The sequence below is a fragment of the Pseudopipra pipra genome, chromosome 6, assembly GCF_036250125.1.
Source record: "Pseudopipra pipra isolate bDixPip1 chromosome 6, bDixPip1.hap1, whole genome shotgun sequence".
NCBI lineage: Eukaryota > Metazoa > Chordata > Aves > Passeriformes > Pipridae > Pseudopipra > Pseudopipra pipra.
In genome coordinates this window covers 47,530,307-47,553,066 of record NC_087554.1, presented here as the reverse complement: position 1 = coordinate 47,553,066, position 22,760 = coordinate 47,530,307, and the positions used below count along the sequence as shown (strand labels likewise).

The 22,760-nt window shown below is 41.7% G+C and overlaps 1 non-coding gene across 1 annotated transcript; it reads left to right on the top strand.

Moving 5' to 3' along the window:
* Positions 1–250: 250 nt before the first annotated feature.
* On the top strand, positions 251–323 carry TRNAT-UGU (transfer RNA threonine (anticodon UGU)). Its single transcript has one exon. It is a non-coding gene; the product is annotated as a tRNA-Thr (tRNA).
* Positions 324–22,760: the final 22,437 nt, after the last annotated feature.

Sequence of the window (22,760 nt, the reverse complement as noted above, 5' to 3'; positions counted from 1 at the left end):
GCGGCGGCTGCGGCGCGGCGGTGGCGGTGTCGGTACGGCTGTGCAGAGCCGGGGGCGGTACGGCTGTGCCGGGGGCGGTACGGCTGTGCCGGGGGCGGTACGGCTGTGCAGAGCCGGGGGCGGTACGGCTGTGCAGTGCCGGGGCGGTACGGCTGTGCCGGGGGCGGGCGGGGCCCGAGGCGCCCGGCAGGGGGCGGCGGGGAGGGAGGCGGACGCTCGATAGACACAGCCGGGGTGACTTTTGAGCGGCGGCTCCATAGCTCAGTGGTTAGAGCACTGGTCTTGTAAACCAGGGGTCGCGAGTTCGATCCTCGCTGGGGCCTTAGGGTGCTTTTGTCTTTTTCTTCCTAAGATGGCACAGGCCTTGGCTGCACCCACGGGTAACGAGCCTGATTTTGAGTGTTTTGGTGGTGGCGGACTTGAGCGTGCGTGCGGGCTCCGGGGGCTTTTTGCTAAGGAAAACGCTTTGGAAACAAACACGTTTAGTAAAATCTGACTGTTAACAGTAATACCAAATTAACTCATGGCTATGCTTCGTGCTGGCAGGGGGGTGGGGGGAACAATAACCTCTTTGGGAAGGAGCGTGGGGATGGCTTAGTAAATATTTGCACAGCTCGTGTCACAATTTCCCTGATGGCAGCTTTGGCAAAATGCTGTTAAGGGGTTTAAAAGGAACAAATTGCCCCTGAGTGGAGAATAAGCTGGACAGGATTATCTGAGTCTTCACAGCTTGTCAGGCAAGCCAGCCTGTTGGGTTTATTTCTGGGCTGGAGGCTGGACAGCGGAGGTGTAATGATTCTTTGCCTTTTTTTTTTTTTTTCTTTTTAGGTTATAGAAAGAACTAGAAAGCTCAACAAAAATCCTCCTGAGCACAACACTTCAAAAATATGCATTTGTTTTTTTCAGAAACCTTGTCAGCAAGGTGTTTGGTTTCTAGCACTGCAAACACGACAGCAATTGTAACCGACATCAAACAGGGAGATTAATATATGCACTTGGTGAGGGGAGAGGACAGCACCTGCAGCCCACAGGCTGCACGGGGCTCAAACCACCGCAGAGCTGTTGAACAGCCAGGCAGCTGCCGCAGGTTGAGGCTCAGCCTGCCAGATGTGCTGAGAAGACCCGTGGGCTGCATCATAGCACTTGCAGCCCATATTATACCCCCACAGCTCCTATCACAGCTTCTCTCCAGCCTCCTTCCTCTGCTGAGAGTAGATCAGAGTTGTGAGGATGCACGGGGCTGGATGAGTTGCCATTGCTGAGGTGAGAGGAGGAGGAGGCTAACAGGCTATTTCCCCTGTATGACTGAACTCGTGCTGTGCCAGGAAGCCCGAAAAGCATTTGAATTTGCAGGGCTTTAGGGTACTTGCACATAAGGGTTTATATAGAATGACTCCTTGTTGGCAGCATTGCCTCCCCATTCCATCTGGGAAAACAGTGCTTGATCCTAATCTTGGTGTTACCCCCTGACTACTATCCTAGGCAATTCCTTGGTTCAGCAGTCCTCAGCTCCACGGAGGTGGTGCTAAAACCCATCCCCTGGGAGGATCTGTCCTCTCCAGGGGGTCCGGTCGAAGCTTGGTGCAGCGTTTCCCTACTGGCAGGGAGCTGGGTCTTGCCATGGTCAACCAGAGCACTGCCAGATCCCTGGGCTGTCATAGGTGGCCTTCAGAAGTCATGCGTGTACTTCTAGAGGCTGCATGGTTTGCTTACTCTCCCGCCGGCTCCTCCAGAACAAACGTGCAGGAGCTGAACTGCTGGGCCCGGCACAGCCCAGGGCGATCGCTGCCTGCGTGCAGGGACGGGCTGCGGCACTTCAGCCACGGGAGGGAAGATCATGCACCAGTGCTTGGCCGCAGTGTTTCCCACGTCCACCAAGTACTACAGGAACAGGGCTCACCTATACCCGTTTGTTGGAGCCATATATGTAAGCTGCTACGGGTGCCTTTCTAGAGCGCTGCCGGCATGCTCGGTGTGCCCTGAGAGCCTTGTGGACGCGGGAGTGGGGCTTCCATGGCAGGGCTGCCCCGCGGGAGCCCCGGGTACCGCCGGGCCCGGCGTTACATAAGCGGCGGAGCACGGCCGATGCCGCCGGAGGCCTCCAGAGGGAGAGCCGGCTCCTCCGACAGGGAGAGAGGAGAGGAGGGAGAGCCGCCTCCGAGCGGGTGGAGCGCTGCCGCCGCCGCCTCCGCCGGGCCGTGGCCGTGCGCGGAACCCGCTCCCTTCGCCGCGGGGGTGGTCGCGGTGGGGCCGCGGGTCCCCCCGCACGGGGCGGGGCGGCGCGGGTGGTACAGAGCGGCGGGGAAGGCTGCTGTGAATCCAGAGTCTTCTGCGGATGCGGCCGATTTTTCATTTTCCAAAGATGTTTCTTCACAATTAAGCAGAGCGTGTTTTAAAACGGCGGACTCGCGAGTCTCGCTCCGCTGCCCTGTGGCACAGCAGAGCGGGTGCCGTGCTGTGCCCGCCGCCTCCTCCAGCGAGGAGAGCAGCGAGGCACCAGCAGGGCTCGCTGGCCCCTCGGTGTGCCGGCCTGCACCGCTTCGTGCCTTCCCATGGGAAGCGTGCCCAGTGGCAAGAGCCATCGGTGCCACCTCCCCTGCCCCCAGTGCATCCGCACACTGGCATGAACGGGAAGCAGGAGATTCACCCAGGCTGCTTTCGAGCTGATCTTCCTGCCTTCTCCATCCTCCATGGGACACCTATATACCATTCCCTGATTCCAACCAATGAGCAACCCCAAAATTTCCTCCATCTGCAAGTGCTGTCATCTGCACTCCATTTCTTGCTATAAAGGGAGCTTTATTAGTAGCTGCTGTTGCTGAAGGTGAGAAATGTGTAAAACCTTTGCTCAAAAACGCTGAGGGGACCTTCATTAGGTCCAGTAATACAGTCATTGGTGATGTCATTAGAAAATGTCTGTACGGTTTGTTTCTACAAGCTGTGGTGAGGAGCCTGGATAGCACTAATTGTGTTTCCATTTTGGACTGCTAGCAGAGCCCTTGGGAATTACCACAGTGTCTGGAAAGACAGATACCTTGCCATCGCTGCAAGGCATTCTGAACTCGTCTGGGAGATATTTCTTCTTGTTCTGTTTTTTTCCAGGAAATTTATACTCATCTTGCTCAGTTCAACAGCAGGAGGCTTTAGACAAGAAGAATCTGGTTTTTTCTATGAGTCTACTACTTTTTTTTCCTAGATATGTAACAAAAACTGACGTCTCTAAGCATAGCTTACTGCAGTGTGATGTAATTTTTGACAATGAGAATAGGGAATCAAAGTCTATGACTGTGAAACTGGTTTCATCAACTGAGGAAAAATTAATCACATATAAACACTTTCAATATTCCACATGCTTTAATATTGTACAGATAATGCCAAAACAACACGAATTTCTAAAAAACCCAAACAACCTCTCTCATATCAAGTTCCAAGCACTTCCTAAACTTAAGATTAATAAAAAACGTTTCCATTTGTTTTGTAAGAAAAGAACTGAAGAAATCTGACTTATGTTTCTGTACTTTCTGCAAGTACTTTAGTTTGATATCAGACTTCAGATTTCTGCCAGTGAGATAAAGCCAAAAAGTGAAAGTTCAGGCTTTTTTTTTCCTGACCTGATGCGCATACAGCCATGAAGAAAGTCTTCAATGAACAGTGAAAATGTTCACAGAAAATAAGCTAAGGTATTAACAGTAACACCAAAAAAGAAAAAAGTGTTTGTCTTCTAAAGATACTGTTTTTATGTTAGACATTTCTCCTCCCCTAGTTTCTAAAACAACACAAAATTCCTTGTGTGGGACAAACTAACATGGTCCTAGTCAGGCTCTTCCAGGATGTTCCACACTTGATGCCTGACCACTTATTTTTTATAAGTTTAACAGTCCTGGTACTTTGTGTGGAGTTCCTTTCTCTAGAGTGTCACTGACAAATTTGCAAGAGTTGTTTGAAGATGAATAGAAAGAAATCTGCACACCACAATCACTAGCTATAATATTGATCCAGTCTGGTATATCCTGACCTCCAGATTGAGCTGTCTCCTTGCCCCTTTTCCTCCTCCTCTGTCAAGAAATCTCTCCCTTTTAAAAGGAAGTAACTGAAATACTGTTGTTCAAGACAAGACGCAGGCCAAATGCATTCCCAGATGAAGTGGGAGCTCAATGCATTAGGACTTTGAATGATGATGCAAGGCAATCTTCACAGAGGAGTAACGTTGGATAAATCTGTGCTTACTGGTATTCTTGGCAAAAGACCATATTCCTGAGCCAGTTAGCTATGGATGGAGGCACAACTAATGAACCTGTTTGGCTTCTAGTATGGATGTTATTTACTGCCATGCTGGCATATGAAGAAAGATGCTTAAAAATAATTGGGGCTCTCTGGTAATGAAAAAGTGCAGATAAATTAAAACATTCAGTGTTTGCCAGGGCCCTGACTGTTGTGTTTTAAAGAAAAATAGTGTTTTCTATATTTTCAGGGAATTTTTCCTAACAGAAGAAAAGCAAATAGAAATGTCTTATTTCGACTCCCCAAGATATTTAACTAACTGTGCAATATGTGATGGTAACCATGCTTATATTTTAATATCGATACCTGCCTTTAGGTTTTGATGGTGTGCTTCAGTAGAAAGATGTTGCCTTTTTTTCATACAATTTTTAATCTAATGATGGGAACTCTGGGTCCTGGCAGTACAGAATCTAGGCGCAGTACAATAGGTTTGATTATAATGAAACACGTACAGCAGTACAGGAGATGGTCCTTTAGAAAGTTTACATGCATGTGTAATTTATTATGACTTGAGAACGTCTGAAAAAGAGCAAGAGAGCTTGAGTTTAGAAAGGATGAAGCACTGTTCATTTAGAATCTATGTATCTTATGTATAGACAAAAAAATCCCTTCTGACATCACTAAACTCAATGGATTCCTAGATTATTACAATATTTCTGGCTTTCAGGTTACCAAAAATTAGCACGCAATAGAACTAGTCTTAGGGACAAGTTGAGGCTTAAATAAAATTTAGAATTGCAACTCTAAAGTATTAGGGAAAAAGAAAAGGTAATTCAGCTGTCTTACCTGCTTTTGGACTGGTTCTCTAAATTTATCTAATTCCAGTCTATCTTAATATGAACATAAATTAATCCAGGTACTGTAAATGGAGAACTTTTGCTGTAAAATAAGGCTGGTGTCAACTCTGTTCGAAGCGGAGAAACTGTCTGCTAACAACAGGTCTGTTAGAACACTACCTAGTGCTCTGTGTATCTGACTGCCCATCTGCATATATCTGATTACCTCTCAGACAGACCCGGTGCATAGGCTTCTCAAATTGAAAGCACTGCGTGTTTCTTAAAACGAGGAAATTAAGATGAGAAAGCTTAAATTCAACACACTGAAGTGCAGTCTATGAGAAACTTTCCTTGTAGATTAGAAATTCCTCAGCTATTTATAACTTTTTAAGCATTGAGTACTGTGAGTATCACATTTTGTTTGGGCTTGTCATTTTAGAATTATCTGTGTAAGAACTTGGGATGTGCCAAGTTTTCACTGTGATTTTCATCTCTCTACCCCATTCTGCATAGCTTGCCTAGCACAACAACGTCTGCTCAATTCCCCTCCAGCCAGTCAATGAAATAGTAGACTGCTGAAGTATTACAGGTGTCTGCCATAAGCAGGGGCTGTTATAATAAACAGCTTCATGTAGTGCACACAGGCTGCATTCCAGCTGTGCTTGGGGGACGAGGGGAATTTGCTGTGCAGCTGTGCAGAGGATTTAGTGACTTTATTCAAGCACAGCAGCATCAATCATGAAGAATCAATTCTTGCTCCTCCCCTCAGAGCTGCAAAGTGCCAGAGGCCAGCTGCCCTCAAAGAGAGTTGATAAACACATCTGAGGAAATGTCAGACTAGTTCAGGCAAACCTAATACTCCTAAACCACTGCTGACAGAAGCCTGTAACTCATCCAGCCCTCAGTGATGCTGCTGTAACAGCTCAAGCCTCTGATCCAGCATGTCTTTTATCCATTTCTCCATCCTGCCCTGGGCTTTCCATACGTCCTTGCTCCCTTGGCTTCATGCTGCTTTGACCCTTCATTTGCATTTATCTCTTACTGTTCTAATCTGCTTTTTAAAAGCTGGTCTTTAATTTATATCTCTTTGTTGCTTTATCCTGCCACAAAAGCCCTTGGATATGCTTTTTCAACACACTCTCACAGACAAGTTCAATCTTTTTTTTTTTTTTAAATGACCCCCCCCAAATAGATAGATTTTCCTGTGATGATTTTTCATTTTCCTTTTTTTTTTTAATATCCTAGTACTCCAGCATTTCCAATGCCATTTAATGTACGGCTTGGCTTTTGTGCTTCCTCAGGGTTTCAATTTCCTTTTGGCTAAGAAAGAGAAACTAGGTGAAGATGTAATGCAGCTGGACAATTAGCCACTAAAAATAGTTTGCGAAAGGTCTGGGCAATACAGAGACCACTATAAACATCAGATTTGCCGATAATGTGGATTCAGGCTGAGTGGTTTCCTTAATCCTCATTGCTCTGCTGAATGATTTACTAAGGCTGCTTTTTACTAAACATTCTTAAACCAGCTATATTCTCCTGCTATCCACAATCCCCAAACTTCAGTTGCCCAACTTGGATTACAGAGTTTAAATTAGAAATAAAATCCTAAAATAAGATTATGGTGACATCGGTATTGTTTTTCTCATAAAAATGATGTCATATTTTCTTAAGTCAAAACAACTTCAGCATCAGTTATACAGTGGTAGCTGAATTAGAGTGTAGTAAAATTAAAGTCCAATAGAACTGAGTAACTAGGATTTGAGACCTATTTTGTTCAGCTGTGTCTCTCGGTTTCCTGTATTTCATTCAAATGAAAGCAATGACAATTCACCTATGCTTTGTGCTCTGTGGCAGCGTGGTCCGTCAGCATTTCACTCATACCTACCTCAGAACTTCCATTGACATCATCCTGAGGAAATGTTGGCTAGATGCTAAGTAAGGACTTCAGCATTTGGCTGTCAGTGATGACAAGTCCATCAGTGCATATGTAAGTATTGCATGGCTAGAAGGAACTGTACTGACACTGAATGTCAGTGAAGTGCAAGACTAAGAGCAGGAGCAAGACTAATAGCAGGAAGTTACACCATAAGTTCTACACAAGCTCGATCCTTAAGGGTAAGTTAAAAGTTACTGCTTTTTACCTTGTGACGTCAGAGTGGAAAGTTACTAAGTTCTGTTCTAGATAGAGTGCTCATCTTTAGATATCACATGCCCTGAATTTCTGACATATTTCGTCAAAGCTGCAGACAATTTCTAAAATTGTTTGTATTCCTAAACATCTCAAATAAAAATTATTTCATTAGTGAAACTCTTGGGTTTTTTTGTAAAACAAGGTTATTGAATGATTCTCCCTTAATTCATTACCTTTTCATGTACAATCATTCCTGCTTCACTTATTATTGGCTCTCAATTTTCTCTAATTTTTAGGTGTATCCAAAAAAACCCCAAACTGGAATACTTCAGTACATTTCCTTGCCTTGTTTTTCTCATCCTACAATGTGAAATTGTGGTTTTGTCCTCAAAGAAGCAGAGGTTTCTGATATATCAGAGTTAGTACCAGTGTTGTGATAGTGAAGAGTGATGGCGAGAAAATAGGGAAAAGAAAACCTTGCAGTCACTGAGAGGTGTTTTCCCAAACAAGATTTTCTTTTTGTCCTGCGGCTTCCAAAGCACAGTAACAATGCAAGGTGCCAGCTAATGCAAAGGATGATCAGACCTATTATCTTGATAAGGCTTACCCACTGGAAAATTAGTGAAAGATATAATTACACTGATTGTTAGATGCATTCCAAATTAATATTTGTGACAATGAAATTATTATCAGTTAAGCTTTAAAAAACCATTCAACTAATTAGCTCAGGAGAACTATTCAAAACACTGTCCTTGAGGTTATTGGAATGAAATTCCTGACATACATAGCGTATATTTCAAACTTAAATGGTGATGTAGCTTGCTCCACACAAATTGGCAAATGCCGGGACCTGGCAATATTGTAAAGAGTAGACCAGAGGCTCTCTTGTCCTAAAGTTTATGAAAGAATTCATTGAAATTTTAGCCAGTCACAAAAGGCACCTGAGGCTGGATGGACAAAGTGCTACAGAGGAACCTGACAAATCTGTTGAATCCAGACATCAGGCCCACATTCACACTAATTTCTGAGCTGCAAGTCTTCCCTAATGAGGTCTCAGCACTGCTATCAACAACAGTGGACTCTGTAGTGCCTCAGGGGCTGCATCTCTCTAGTCCTTGACATTCAGTCAGTACACAGCACAGTGGAAAAAAGCAACCTGTCACCTTTACAACTTAACCTGTAGTATAAGTACTCACAAACTGTTTTTACAGTAGCATTTCTGTCACTGCTATCAACCAATGAGGGAGAAGACATCAGAGAAGATTTCTTCAGAATTCTGGAAGTGGACAAAACCAGAGGCTTATTTTTCCCTTTCCCCTTGACCTCTTGACTGCTGAGCTACTGCCTCTTCTAGTGCAGTTCCTTTCTATCTAGGAATGGCTTTGGCTGGACGATAAACTGGCATGGGAATTTTAGATTCCTGTCATTCTTCTTCCCCTCTGAGCTCCACAGAACCAATTATATTTTATGTAAAGCCATTTTTCTAATGTAGGTATTTTACTTTGATGGGGGATGCAGAAGTAAATTTGGTACAACACCTTGCTGTTGACTCAAATGTAATGAATACACAGATTTGACCTGTGATGAAGATTCCTCCCTTCCCTGTTTTTCACCCTCATCAAGCTGAGAGCAGGAATCTAAGAAGCCAAAGATGTCATAACACTTACTGTTTGACATGAGAACTTAGAATCATAGAATATGCTGAGTTGAAAGGGACCAGTTAGGATCATTGAGTCCACCTCCTGGCCCTGCACAGGGCCATCCCCAAGAGTCACACCATGTGCCCAAGAGCATTGTCCAAACGCTTCTTGAACTCTGTCAGGCTTGGTGCTGTCACCACTTCCCTGGGGAGCCTGTTCCAGTGCCCAAATACCCTCTGAGTGAAGAACATTTCCCTGAAATCTAAGCTAAATCCCCCCTCACTCAGCTTTGTGCTGTTTCCTTGAGTCCTGTCACTAGTCACAGGAGTGAAGAGATTGGTACCTGCTCCTCTTCCCCTCATGAGAAAGCTGTAGACTGCAGTGAGGTCTCCCCTCAGTCTCCTCTTCTCCAGGTTAAACAAACCAAGTGACCTCCATTGCTCCTCATAAGGCTTCCCCTGCAGACCCTTCGCCATCCTTGTGGCCCTCCTGTGGATGCTCCAAAATAGCTGAATGTCCTTTTTATATTGTGGTACCTAAAGCTGCACACAGTACTCAAGATATCTGCCATTACTCTTTAGTCTTAACTTGTTAATTACAGGCATTCTGCCTTTGTACTGTTTGCTTTTGGATGAAATCTTACCCCTTTTTTTGAGTGTCCCCTGTAGACAACCCCTTAGGTGACTCTTGCAAGTAACTTAATTTCTGTGACACCACAAAGGCCCCAAGCAGAACCTATAGATCAGTTTCTACTTGATGTTAAATACAATAAGGTAAGTTATAATTTAAAACCCTCCTGAGGGAGAGATGAGTCTTGCATGGTCTAGTAGCTGTCCCTGACTTTGCCTATTGAAAGAAAATGACCTGAAGGAAAGCTGATAGAAAAGAAGAATTTCAGTCACAGAATATTTATTATTAAAGGTGTAGTTTTACTTCACGGTTATAGTCGAACCTACGACTTGATCTCCTTTTTTAAAGATGAGAAAAGAAACAGTCTTAACTGCTTTTATTATTAAAGGACTACTATATATTAATAAAAAACTTAGAAAAGTCTAAAAAATATGCATAAAAAGATAGTAAACTCTGTCCAGATGTAATAGAGGGCTTAGGCACATGTGAGCCTATCCAATGTGATCCAATTAACTATGGCAGCCTGTCAGCTGAAGTTACTATAGGGGACTGCATGTATGCCTCAGTTGCTCAGATAATTGCCCAGTTCATGTATGTCAGTTGATGAAAATCAGTAACTTAGGAATATAATAAGTAGCTTACTGATACTCCATGTAAACAATTGTATATCTCTTTGTAAGCAAATATTTGTGTGCAAAATGATGCATGCCATGTATTCAAATAATCCCTTAATTTTCCCCAAATTATCTATTTTATGGTAATTTAATATTTAGGACTAGTAGTTAATGATTTGAAAGTCAATTGAGTCACTGTGGATTGGTATAAATATATTATTGTACAATCTGTGAATTGGTGAATATTTTGATAGAATTGCAGTTACTTTGAATTTGAAACAGTAAAGACCAGCTGGATGAACTTACATGGGCATGTGCCTTTGCTATCTGGGACTAAGTGTTACCAGACATTCAGCACAGGGTTGGTACAACCAAGTTGAATTTGTCTGCTGTACCTCAAGGATAAGAGACAGGTGTTTGTCCCCTTCTTTCTACTGAAATGCTGAAGAAGATGCTTTTTGAGGTGTCCTACAAGAGAGGCATTTTTTTCCACCTGTCAAAGTCATTGGATCTTCAGACCAAAGGGTACCAAGGAAGAGACACTCAAACATAGCCAGATGCCACAGTTATGTAGCACAATACCAATGACTATTTCCTGGGAATAGTTTGGTTTACAGATGGGGATAAAACTGCTAATTGCATTGGGAGTCACTGACAATCAGGATCACTGGAACACAGTCATGGCTACTCCTCTCTGTCCTGACACCAATAGTCACCCAGCACAGGCAGAGAACTGGCTTAGTGGCTGCTCTCCAGCAGAGATGTTTTAGTGCTTCCAGACTAACCATCTTGTCTGGTAAGTGCAGATAAGGTCTGGGACACTTCTTCTGCACAGGGCTGCTCTCGCTGCTTGCAAACAATCACCCCTTCCCATTACAGGTGTGCTGAGAACAGAAGCTCTGCACTGTGAAGGATTTCAGTATTTCAAAAGTATTTCCAATTTCAAGTTGGAATTGAGAATAATATTGACTATTCTTTGAGCAGGTGTTTTCCACAGCTGATGGGCTTATTTTATGGTGATATAATAAAAGCCATATTCCTGAGTTTGTTTGTGGAGAAGGTTGTCTGAGACTGCAGCAACTTCAATGAACAGAACATCCATTTTCTCTACTACTTTCTTCCACCCAAAAAGACAAATTATTCTGAAAAGACAAATTATTCACTTGGAAAGAACTTAGCTTGTTAGCACACTTTATTTTGATAAATACAAGCTGGCTATTTCTTACCATGTTTATATCTCTAGATGCTTATACACAGATTGTTTCACATTTTGTTGTGGTATCATTCCAGGTATTAAACTTAAACTGAGTAGCCTACAATTTTCTATCTTTTCCTTTTCCATTTCTGTGAAAGAGCACTGTAGTTGTTCTCATCAGTCCTCTGTATGCCCTCAAAGTAGTCCAGACTGTTTCAATTATTTCTTAACCTTCTAAGGTTCTTAACCTTTCAGCAGGCTCTGTTATCACAGACACATCACAGCTAAATATTTGCTATATGTTCTCTTCTAATTCTAGCCAGTGTTCCACATCACTGAAATGTGTTAAGAATCTGATCACAAATACTCCTTTTATGAAGGTTCAGGCACTGAACACTTTGTCCTTTTACATTCCTTCATACATTTTTCACCATTCCTGCTTAAGACCAGTGCAATGCCCTCCTCTGCCTTTTATCCTGAATGTATTTATAAAAGTTTTTCTCACTGCCTTTTATGTCCTTTGGTGGTTACCTCTCATTTTATACCTCACATTTTCTGATGTTATCTGCAAATCAATTTGTGTTCACTGAGCATCTGTGTTTTCATTTTTAAACAGTAAATTTTTGATTTTTAGGTCATTAGTAAGCTATTGATGTTCTTGATATTGATCATTTACAATACCTCTTATCTCTCCTCTGCAGAGGAATAACGTGCAATTCTTTCAGTATAGAACACTGCTGTATTCTATTCCCAAAAATGGCAAAAGAATATTTCAACACCATCTGACCTATTTTTCCAATTTTATTGTATAAAACAGAAATTGTAGCAAATCCCATTTCAGAATAATGTGGATTTTGACAGACTGCATATCAGACTAAAATAGGATTTCATCAAACTTTTTGCAGCCAACTGCTATTTTAGTAATAGTGCTTCAAAAATGGACAAGACCCACAGGAACAGGAGAAAGAGGAAATAAAACCAGTCTGAATATATCTAACATGACAAGAACATCAGAAAATGCTCCATTACAGCAATGCTATTGACGACTTACTGACAGCAGAGATCTGGCAGAGAAAGTCCTTCTTGCCTTCTGCAGGATAGAAGTGCATGTGGGAGATCCATATCAAGGAACAATCAGGCTGCCCTTAGGCCATTTCCATGGGGAATACAGATCTTTTTGGACAGATGGCAGAACTGTAAAACCTTTTCTATATGCCCTAGTTATCTTTGATAATCTGCCAGGCCTGGTTTATACGTGAACTGTGTACTCTTCTTCATGGATAACTCAGGTTTTTGTTTCTAGCTGTGGTGGTGAAATTTCTCATGTGAAGGAAGTCCAACTAAGAAAAAATCAGTTAATGAGAACTGTCAAAATCAGGGAAGATGCTTTGTTGGGAACAGTAGAGCTTAAGCCCAATAGATGTATATCTAATTTTTACATATGAATTATCTTTGAAATTCTGTCCTGATTTTCTTTATTCCTTAACTTGAATAGGCTGTAGCTATAACGTGTCATAATCTGTGTTAGATTCCTCTTCTGGAGGTTCACTCTATTCTGAACTCAGCTGCAGTGATGAAGTGGTCACAGGTTCAAACCCACAATGAACTCAGTGTCTTAATTTGGCATGGCAGAGCATTCACTCATTGCTTTCCTTTGGGTATGTGGAGCCCCATTGTCCAGCTGTCTGCAGTCCCAAGAGCTGTGCTGACTCCCCAGATAGGTGAAGGTACTCCTCCCACAGAACATTTCCATCCTTACCTTCATAGATACTCTGATTAATAATCGCATCTTTCAATGACTAGAAGTTTCATTAGGTTTTGCACATCTTTATATAAGCTCTTTTAAATTCAAACCATTTTCCCAGTAGATCTAGTGCATGAGATTTAGAGCTCTAGAGAAAGCCCTTGGCCAAAACATTCAAAATCACCTCTAAGTTTTGCTGACTTATTTAAGAGAACTTCTAATTCTAATAAGAGTCTTTCACAAATTAGAGCCTTCTTACTCCTTTGGCTGACTCCAGAAGTTTGTCTCAGACTGATTTCCCTGAGGATTTTCTTCTCTATACTCTGCCATTTCCAATTCTCTGGATGATTACAGCAGATAAGCATCATTAGCAAATCAGTAGTGTTTGGCAGGCTGTCTTCATTCTCCTGCTAGGGCAGCATTATGCTGTCATCAATAGTTCATCAGTCTTCTCAGATTTCACAGCAAACACTGAGGCACAGTGCTCAGCTCTTCTAAATGAATTATGTGATCCAACTGGATTCAATCTTCTTGGAAGAGCAGACCCTATGACTTATTCTGGTGACTGCAGAGAGGTGAAAGCTGCTGACTCTGATGAGGCTACCTCAGTCCTGGAAGTGACAGAAGAAAATGGAGAATATACAGGCACTTGTGCTGTGCAGCTCAGCAGGTGAGGATGGTGTTAAGAACCCAGGGCAGTGCAGTCTGCAAAGCTATGGCAATGGAGAGCAGCCCACTCTGAGCAGGCTCCGGTGGGTTAGTTCTCCTTGCAGGCTGTACACAGTACATGAGCTAAAGGCTGAGCTCTTCTGATGTGATCAGATATACAGAGTAAAAAACCTGAGTGAGGCTATAGTCATATGGAGACACGGATAAAGTCAGACCAAGCGTATTGGTTTATAGAGATAGCTCAGATTGTCAGGAAAACACTGTATGACTGACAGAAAGCAAAGGACATTTTTTCATGTAGAATCAGTTGTTTGATAAAAAATAAATATTTCCAAACTGCACAATACTCTTCACAGGAAATATATTATATTGCTAGCACTAGTTAGAATGAACTTAACTTAAGAACTGAAGACACGAGTTCAGCAGTTAGTAGAGTTCCTGTAGCAGGTGCCACGTCTTGCGGGGATGTCCAGAGGGTCCTCCTGGCCTTGCGGTCTTGGCTTAAAGCCATGGACTTTGCAGTTGTGTAATAGTGACCATCAGCCACCAAAGACTCCAAAACTGTTGGGTTTCAAGCAGAGCACAAAGGAATTAGTGCTTTTCAGGTTAGTTCTTCCTGTTAGGACACAAGGGTTGGTTCCCAACAGCAGGAATTTGCTGCCTGCACTTGAATGGTGTCTTAATGGTTGGACTTGGGGGCATGGTTTAAGGGTGATGATGGTGGTGTTGGGTTGATGTTGGACTCTATGATCTTGAAAGTCTCTTCCAACCCTGATGATTCTGTGATTCTGTGATTCATGATAGATATTGTCACTTGTGAGGGCATTTGGTTTGTATAGTCAGCTTTGCCTCTCCTGTATAACTCAATTTACTGACTAGACTTCTTTAGGCAATATGTCTGTTTTTCTAGTTTTAAGATAATATTTTTTTTCCCTAGGTTTATTCCAAAAGATGGATGACTCTTATACTTTTCATTTTTTTTGAGGATGATTATAGTCTGTACTCTATCCCAGTATGGTGGAATGGTGATGGGAGAAATGTGCTGTAAAATGCAAGATAAGAATTTTTTTCTTTACTGGTTTCTCAGATATGGCTAAACTGATGCAAGCAAAGAGTATTTTTCTATTCAATCCACTCTCATCCCCTTTCCCCTCCCTTAGGCTTCTTCCTTGGCAGTGAGTAAGCTGACTTCACTTCTCTTTGATCAGCTTCAGGCACTCAGACAGTGGAAGCATTTCATGGCCTTCCAAATAGCCAGCACATATCCTGGTCAATCCAGCTGTGGTAGAGTTGTTATTTTCAATATTGTCAGCAAATGCTGGGAAGTGCTTCTTGACACTGAGAGAGAGAGAGAGACAGACAGACAGACAGACAGAGAAGAGAGAGAGTTAAATTGTTCCCAAGTTCTGCAAGCTGTTGCAAAACCAACTTCTGACCTTCCACTGCCCTGAATGTGGAAGTCTTACCAACGTGAGTGAAGTTTGAAGTATATGAGCCTGTGCAACAGTACTAAGCCTTACAAGGGCTGTGTATCTCTAAAGTAAACAGAAGTAGCCTAGAACATTTTCCGAAGACCTATCCGTAGTCTAATATCTCATCTGTTTTAATGTTCATCAGGAGCTGAAGCCATTTTCCTGTGCACTCTGTACAGTGTGTTAGGGAAGCTTAGCCTGTGCAAGCAGCTAGGCTGGAGTGAACTATTGGCCATCAAAAAGATTTAAGTTGCTTTAAATAGACTTGTAGGAATCTGAAATACTTTAATCGCGTAGCTTGCAGCAAAGCTTTTGCAGTGTCCAGATTTATTTATATTCTCCTCACATCCTCTGGAGCAAGAGATAATTGCTGATAACATTTTCTTCTACCCCACTAACTTCACATAATTATTGTACAAAGGTTTTTGCACATGTCCTGGACCTAAAGTGTGGTGACAGGGCTGCCTGTGCAGAACAGAGGATCTGTTCACTAGAGTAAATAGGAAGTGAAGAGTCAGGATTAGATACATATTTTATGAATAAGCAATATGTGGAAAACAATTACTGTTGTGAAAGAGTAGGTGGTTCATTAAATTTTAAAGTCAAAGAATTTGAAACTATCCATTAGCTGCAGCATGATAGGTTTATCCTGGCCTTGGACAAGGGTAATGGCAAGGTGGAAATCTCCTTGCCATGAGGAAGGGAGAATTGTATATGAAAGACATTACATAATAACTATGTATTTAGTATCCACCCTAAATCTTGTTTGGAATATTTCAGTGACCTTGTTGAAATCCCAACTCAGTTGCTTTCATCATTACCATGATTTGAACTTGTACTGCATGTTTGCCTGATACAGGAATGGGTTGGGTGGAGGTCTGATTGACCCAAATTCGGGGTCCCTATGCCTGAACTCTTCAGTTAAGCACACACTGTCCCGCATTTCCTGCTCCTGAAGATGGACTGTTGGATTTAGCAACGGGCAGACATGGATGAGAAGCTCTTTGTCAGGGCATTAATAGGCCTTACAGGTCTCAACCTGCCCAGTTTAGGGTCTCACCCACCTCAGCCACAGCACATGTCAGCCCCTTGTCAACTCCATCGACCCCTGTCTCAGTACTGCCACAGCAGGGCTGGTCTCCAGCTCCCCACAGCCCTGCCCTACTCTGCCATGGGCCCTGCTAAGCTGGGCCTGTTCCTGCTGCTCCTGATGTCCTGCCTCTGGCTGGGGCAATGGGATCAGCCCAGGCTGCCAGGCTCTGTCCTACTGCCCTGGGGCATCTCACACCACAGAGACGTGTCAGCTATGCCTGCACCCCGCTGTGTCCTGTCAGTCCCACTTCCAGCTCACACTGGATTTTCTTAACAACATGTGAAATGCAACTGGGTATTTCTTTTTACAAGAAAGGTCAACATAAATCTCATTTGGGAGTGCTCTTCCATGCCTTACATGCAGAGAGATCTCTCTGTATCATGGAAAAACAGTTTGTTCTGCAGGGCTGGGCCCAATGTTAACTTGCATATCCACATAAAATATATCAACGTCTCATTTCAAAACCCCCAGCTCAGTTGATTCCTCCACGTACTTTTCACTTCAGTGCTCTTTAATTTAAATTTTTTCTTAGTTTATGCCATCTACAAAAGTTTGAACTTCTAATGCCCAAGGGGCATCCTGGAGTGAGGCATGTTGGGCTGCCGCCGAGAGTGGGGGAACAGATGGAGTTACTGATTGCCTTGATCTTTGACTGGTCATTTTTTGAAGAGAGCAGATTCTGCTGCATAGTTTCTGAGATGTTGCTGCTTCTCTGAAGTCAGAAAGCAGCAACCTGTGAATGCAGCTCTCCTACTAATCAGGTTCCAGTCTCTTACAGAGGTAAATCTGCATTCCCAATATCTTGAACACCCCAAAGTCTTGTGGACTAAAGTACAACAATAGTATTTCAGTTTGGATTCTGCATTTTGATGGAATTCAGCTCTAAGTGTAAAAACATCAGTAGTCAGAAGACACCTCTTACTCAAATAGTCGTATTCCGGTAATCACAAGGACACAGAGGAAAAATGCTGCTTGATTTGGATGAATTTCTCTAGTAATTTTCAGTGCAGCTTAGGCACAAGACATGGTGGGTATTTTTATATAAATACACACATAATCTAACATCCTATCGCCTCTGTTAAAATACTCAAGGTACATTTATTAATGGTGTAAATCTAGTACAGTTTCATATAAACAGACAGCTAGAAATGGCACTAAACTTAATATGGGGAACAAACAGCTTAAAGGACCATACTATTGATGCTGTTTGTGGATCATCTACAGCTTTTCTTCTTTCTGCCTTTCTGCAAGGAACAACAGGTTCACAAAGAACTCCAGCAATGACAATTATTCAAAGTTATCAGGAAAGAAATTTTTTTTGGTAAGGCACAATGAACAAAAGATTGGATTTGACTGATATACACTTAAAGTTGTATATCATATTTCTGGTAAATGCAGAAGTGGAGATGAAACTGTTGTGTGGATTTCCCAAGATGGCCTGAATGATTCATGCAGCTAAGCTGGTACTCCAGATGACTGCTTTGCTTTCTGCAGAGCGTGTCATGCGCTGATTTATCCCAAGTCATGGTGAACTTACTTTATATAAATGTAATGGTCCAGGCTCTCTCTCCATGGGAACTTTTTGTAGCATCTTGAATGGTAATTTGGTATAAAAGAGATCAGCAAAATTCAAGTTAAAAGAAAAAAAAAGGGAATAAAAATTTGGTTTTTTGGGCTGAAAGTCATGAATTTTCAGATATTTCTTTTACAGCTTCAGGCTTCATGATTTGATTTTGGAAGGCCCCTTCTCCCAAAATTGACTTTTTTTGCAATTTTTTTGGTGACATTTTATCCCATATTATCAGTAATTGTGACTTGTCTTTTTCCTAGAATTTGTCTCAATGTTTCAGGGTTGTGTTAAGTTAACAGAATTTTAAAATACAGCAGTTAACTGCCTTTCATACAAGAATAAAAACAAATCTAGTCATAGAAAGGATGAATAGGTCATACATTGAGCTGCTTTTTGCATATCAATTGGCCATAAAGAAATAAAATTTTATATGCACTTGAACAACTTGGCAAGCTTGAAAAGAAGGCTTCTCAGATTTCCTTTATTTACTACCATTTCGCCAATATCTTGCCTATGTGCAAGATACACTATGTGGGTTTTATGTTTATCATGAATCCTTTTGAAAGCTGGACATTTTCAGTGTCCATGATAAAAATCTCTCAGTGTTTTCTTGCATATAATGTTCTGTTTCTCAAAGTGGCAGAGTTCACAGAATGAGTATAAAGCAAGCAATCAAACATTAGTTGGTGTGATACAAAGTGGGACTAAAAAGTCCATCACACGTAGAAGCAGCCATCCACATTTTTCACAGTCCTGCATAAAGTTCAGAGAGCAGGGTCTTTCAATGACAAGTAAAGCCAGAATCAGCAGCAGTCACTCACTTGTCTGACCTATCTGTTTTGTTCTCTACTCAGTGGGAAAAAAAATAAAATGGCATTGTAAAAGACCTGGTCAACATATTTATTGATCTCAGGTACCTGGAAGCGTCCGAGGCATGTGCAGCTTCTCCACTAGTGTGAGTCTTCATCAAACTGATAGTTCTTCATCTGGAAACTGGCATGGGTCTCAGCTTTGAGTGTGTGTGTGTGTGTAAACATGCATGTGCACATTGAATCTGCAATGTTATAAATGCAGATGATTAAGCATTTGCCAACATTTCTCAATACTGAGATTATTAAATTGGGACCATGAAGAATAGAAAGGTAAATCATGGTTTAAAAGCTTCACAGCATGGTGTGCACTGCTTAACATGGCCCTCTTGCTATTTGTTCATTTGACATAATACTGATAGAAATTTTCGAAGATGATCTGTAAGAGAGAGCAGTATTAGCTGTATCACTATAAAAGGTAGCTTTTATATGCTACTTGTTTATTCAAATTTATTAAAAAGGCCTGAAAATTTCAAATGCTTCTGCATATGTATTAACATCTAAGAGCCAGATCAGAATTCAGTCTGGCTGTTCTGACTTAGTGCACTGAATGGCTAATGGGATGAAAATCAGGAAATCTGGGCTTTCGTCCACATTTTTCTGCTTGTTTGTCTATTGTTTTTTAATCGGTTTATGCCTTGGTTTCTCCATCTCTAAAAAGAGGAACATTTCACTTGTCCATATTTGTAAAGTGTTTAAGACATCAAATAAATTTGGTCCATCAATGGAAAGTTTTATTTATTGTCTCTGGTTTATTTAACTGCCTGCTGCTCATGGACATTTTGAAAATGTATTCGTCAGATGCAGATGCACTGGTGCATTTGAGAGACTATTTCTGTTCAAGAACTAATTAGAAAACCTCAAAATATTTCTGAAGATGTTGAAATAAAAAATAATGTAAGATTTTACAAAGGACTAAAGTCTCAAGAGCATAATGAGCAAATCTTGAGAAATCTAACAAACTAAATACACATGATAAAGTTGACCAGCTTTGTGCCTCAGTTTCTTTATCTGCAGAACTGGATTAAGGAAATTAATGGCTTCCCAATAAAGCAGTGAGAATTCAGTCATAGCTCCCCTGTATGTTGAAGATGTAAATAAGTTGACAATCATTGCTTTGAGTTTTTTTAAAGTCACAATAAGAAGGCATTAAGGAACTGAGACTTCCTGAAAAAAAAAAACCAAACCAAAAAACTTGGCTTCAAATGCATGTTTACAAACCAATGATTGGCTTCTCCAGGTGATTTGTTGCCCTTGACATCCTTGACAGAAATTAGGTAGACTTTTCTGGAAATAGGATCAGATTATTTTCCTGATACATCTGAATCTAATGATGTCGAGTTTTGGAATTCATGTGGGTAACAGTTGGCATTAGTCAGACAGATTTATGGACCCTGACAACACCCAGATGTATACCAGGAACAGCAGACAAGCAGCAAAGGCTGCAAGTGAATATATAATGAAAGTCAGAGAATACAGTTCATGAAAGCAATTCAAGAAATTTGGATAAAAAAATCCAGTGACCTTGCTGTGATTGGTTCCTGTTGACAAGTGACAGACATCTGTTCTACCCCTCCTGCCATCTTGCTGGGTGTCTCACAAACACACATGCTGAGCTGTGGAAATTGAAGTGTCAGGGAACTTGAGCCCAATCCCTTCAGGAGTTAACTCAAGGAGCATGTGCTTTTTATTATAGCTAGTTTCATGTGGTGATAATGAGTAGCAATAGGGTATTGCAACCTACTCCTTATTTAGAGCATAAAACAGCTTTATTCCTGCAAGGGCAGAGCCAAATGTTTTACAAGCAAGCAGTCTGCACATTTCAAATGAGCTGTTTCTATAATTCTAGCACTTTATAATAAGAACTGAATAGGATAATTATAGGTAAGGAAGTGGTGGTGCTGTGAGGAGATGATGGAAGTGTTTTTCATTAAACAAGCAGAGCTGGGAGTTTGTGTCCTCCTGCTGCTGGAGCTCCACCATGTCCCCAGAAGCCATTGAAGGAATCTTAAAAAAATAAGAACATACAATGAACATATCCTAGACAAAAACATGTAGCATAAAATGGAGTTTGTGTGCCTGGCCCATAGTTAGCTTAGGAGGTATGGACAGGGATCCTCTGATTGGAGCTCAAGACTGGCAGATGGCTGCAGCCATGTAAGTAGCTCTGAATAGATTACTTTTGAAAATGAAATAAAAATCAGTAAGAAGTAGAGAACAGCAGGGTTTTTCTTTTTTGTCTGAAGCAGCTCTAGTTTAAATTGATAAGGTAACTATACTGGGCTATTTTCTTCTTTCCACACTGCAGAAGATTTGAAGAAGGCTGTGCTGTGGGCCTGCTCAAGTGCAAAGGGGTCTTGTCTTGTGTCCAGTAAGAAATATTTTAACAATCACTTGCTTCTGCACAATATGTAGAAGGGCAATTTGTTTATTTGATAATACACATTTATATGGAGAGCATGAAACTAGAATCTGTTATTTCGCCATGTCTCAGGATATGCTATTTAGATAGACAACCTAATAATATTGCATAAAATGTTGCACCAGTTGTACTGCAACCCACCGTACTCCTCTCTAAAATTATTATTTTGAGTCACTATCTTCTGTCTCATTAGTAAGGATTTAATATGAATATGTTTATAATGTGCAGAAGGGGTTTTTCGCTGGTGTGAAGCAATTATGTATAATCCACATTGCACTGGGCGTTTAGCCAGCCAGGGTTGTAGGCAAGTGCCATATGTCATTTCTCAAGTACATGATACATCATTGCTTGAGACCCAAGCATATTTTACCACACACATTGCCCATCCGTTTCTTGTTTTTATCTGTGGATTCTGCACGTTTCTCATTGCAAGCTCTCTGCCTTCTGTTATCTTTGGGAATCACTTTGCTGATTATGTATACTCGCAGCACAATCAAGAGTGGAAATGATGCCGTATCCTTGTTTCATGTAAAATTGAAGGTTATATTTCTGAGATTGATCTGTTATTATGATGCCCACAGGAATTCTGCAAACCCAAGGAACAATACAGCTCCTTCATTAGCAGATCAAAAAGAATAACTCTCAAAGCAGTTACTGAAAAGGATAATTTTTTTCCTCTGGTCTGCTCTTGCAGGTGTCTAGTATCTGTCCTAAACTGTAAAGAGATAACAGTTCTAGTTTATCTGCCTATTTATTCCTCTTGCAAATTTCCTCTTTAAGAAAGCTTTTTAGTTTATTTGCAAGTTTATTACATTAGAATGACCAAGCAATTATTTACTTCTAAATCGCCAAATAAATCCATTAAAATAGAACAAGCCAATAGTAGGATTATCAGATTAGTGATAAGGACAAAGACATTTTGAAGTGGAACTCTTTCACATTGAAATCAGAGTTGTATTTCTGCGTGTGGTGTTCCATTGGGTCTTCAATAAAATGCACTTTGTGGGTATACAAGACTGAAAAATGTGATGAGTTACAGTTCCAATCTTGGAGACAGAAGACTTTAAGCCAGTAACTGTGTGATGAGGTGTAGGGGGCATATCCCAGGGGCAGAGAAATCAAGGGACATGCACAGGGAAAGATCCCCCTCGCTATAGTGAGGATTTTCTCCCAAGGTACTGGAAACTCAGATTCAGTTCCGCCCTTTTCAGCAGGATCAATCCCACGATTTCTGGTTTTCCTCCTCTCTGTACAGGTAAACTTCTGGCTGACCTGTTTCACTTTGCACAAATAATTAACCTATTCCTGGATCTGGGACTTGAGGTGCTTTCTTGAGGCTAGAATGTGATTCCTACAGTTTGGCTCCATGGCTAGAAAATCTTGTATCATCATCAGCGTTGCCCTTCCAGCTGTGCTGTGGATCTAGCCCTGGAAATCTGGCCAAAACTATCTAGCAGGTTCTGGGGATGTACAGACAGTCTGGGTGTTGCGACCCGCCCCAGGAAAAGGGGGGGGGTGGGTAACTCAGGTTTTTGCAGCTCCCTGGGATGAGGAGTTGTTTGCCTTTTTAGGGCTTAGCACTGGAGGGAGGGATGGGCCCAACTGCCCATCTGAGGTATAATGCAAAAGTCAAAAGCCTGCCAACTCCTGGAAT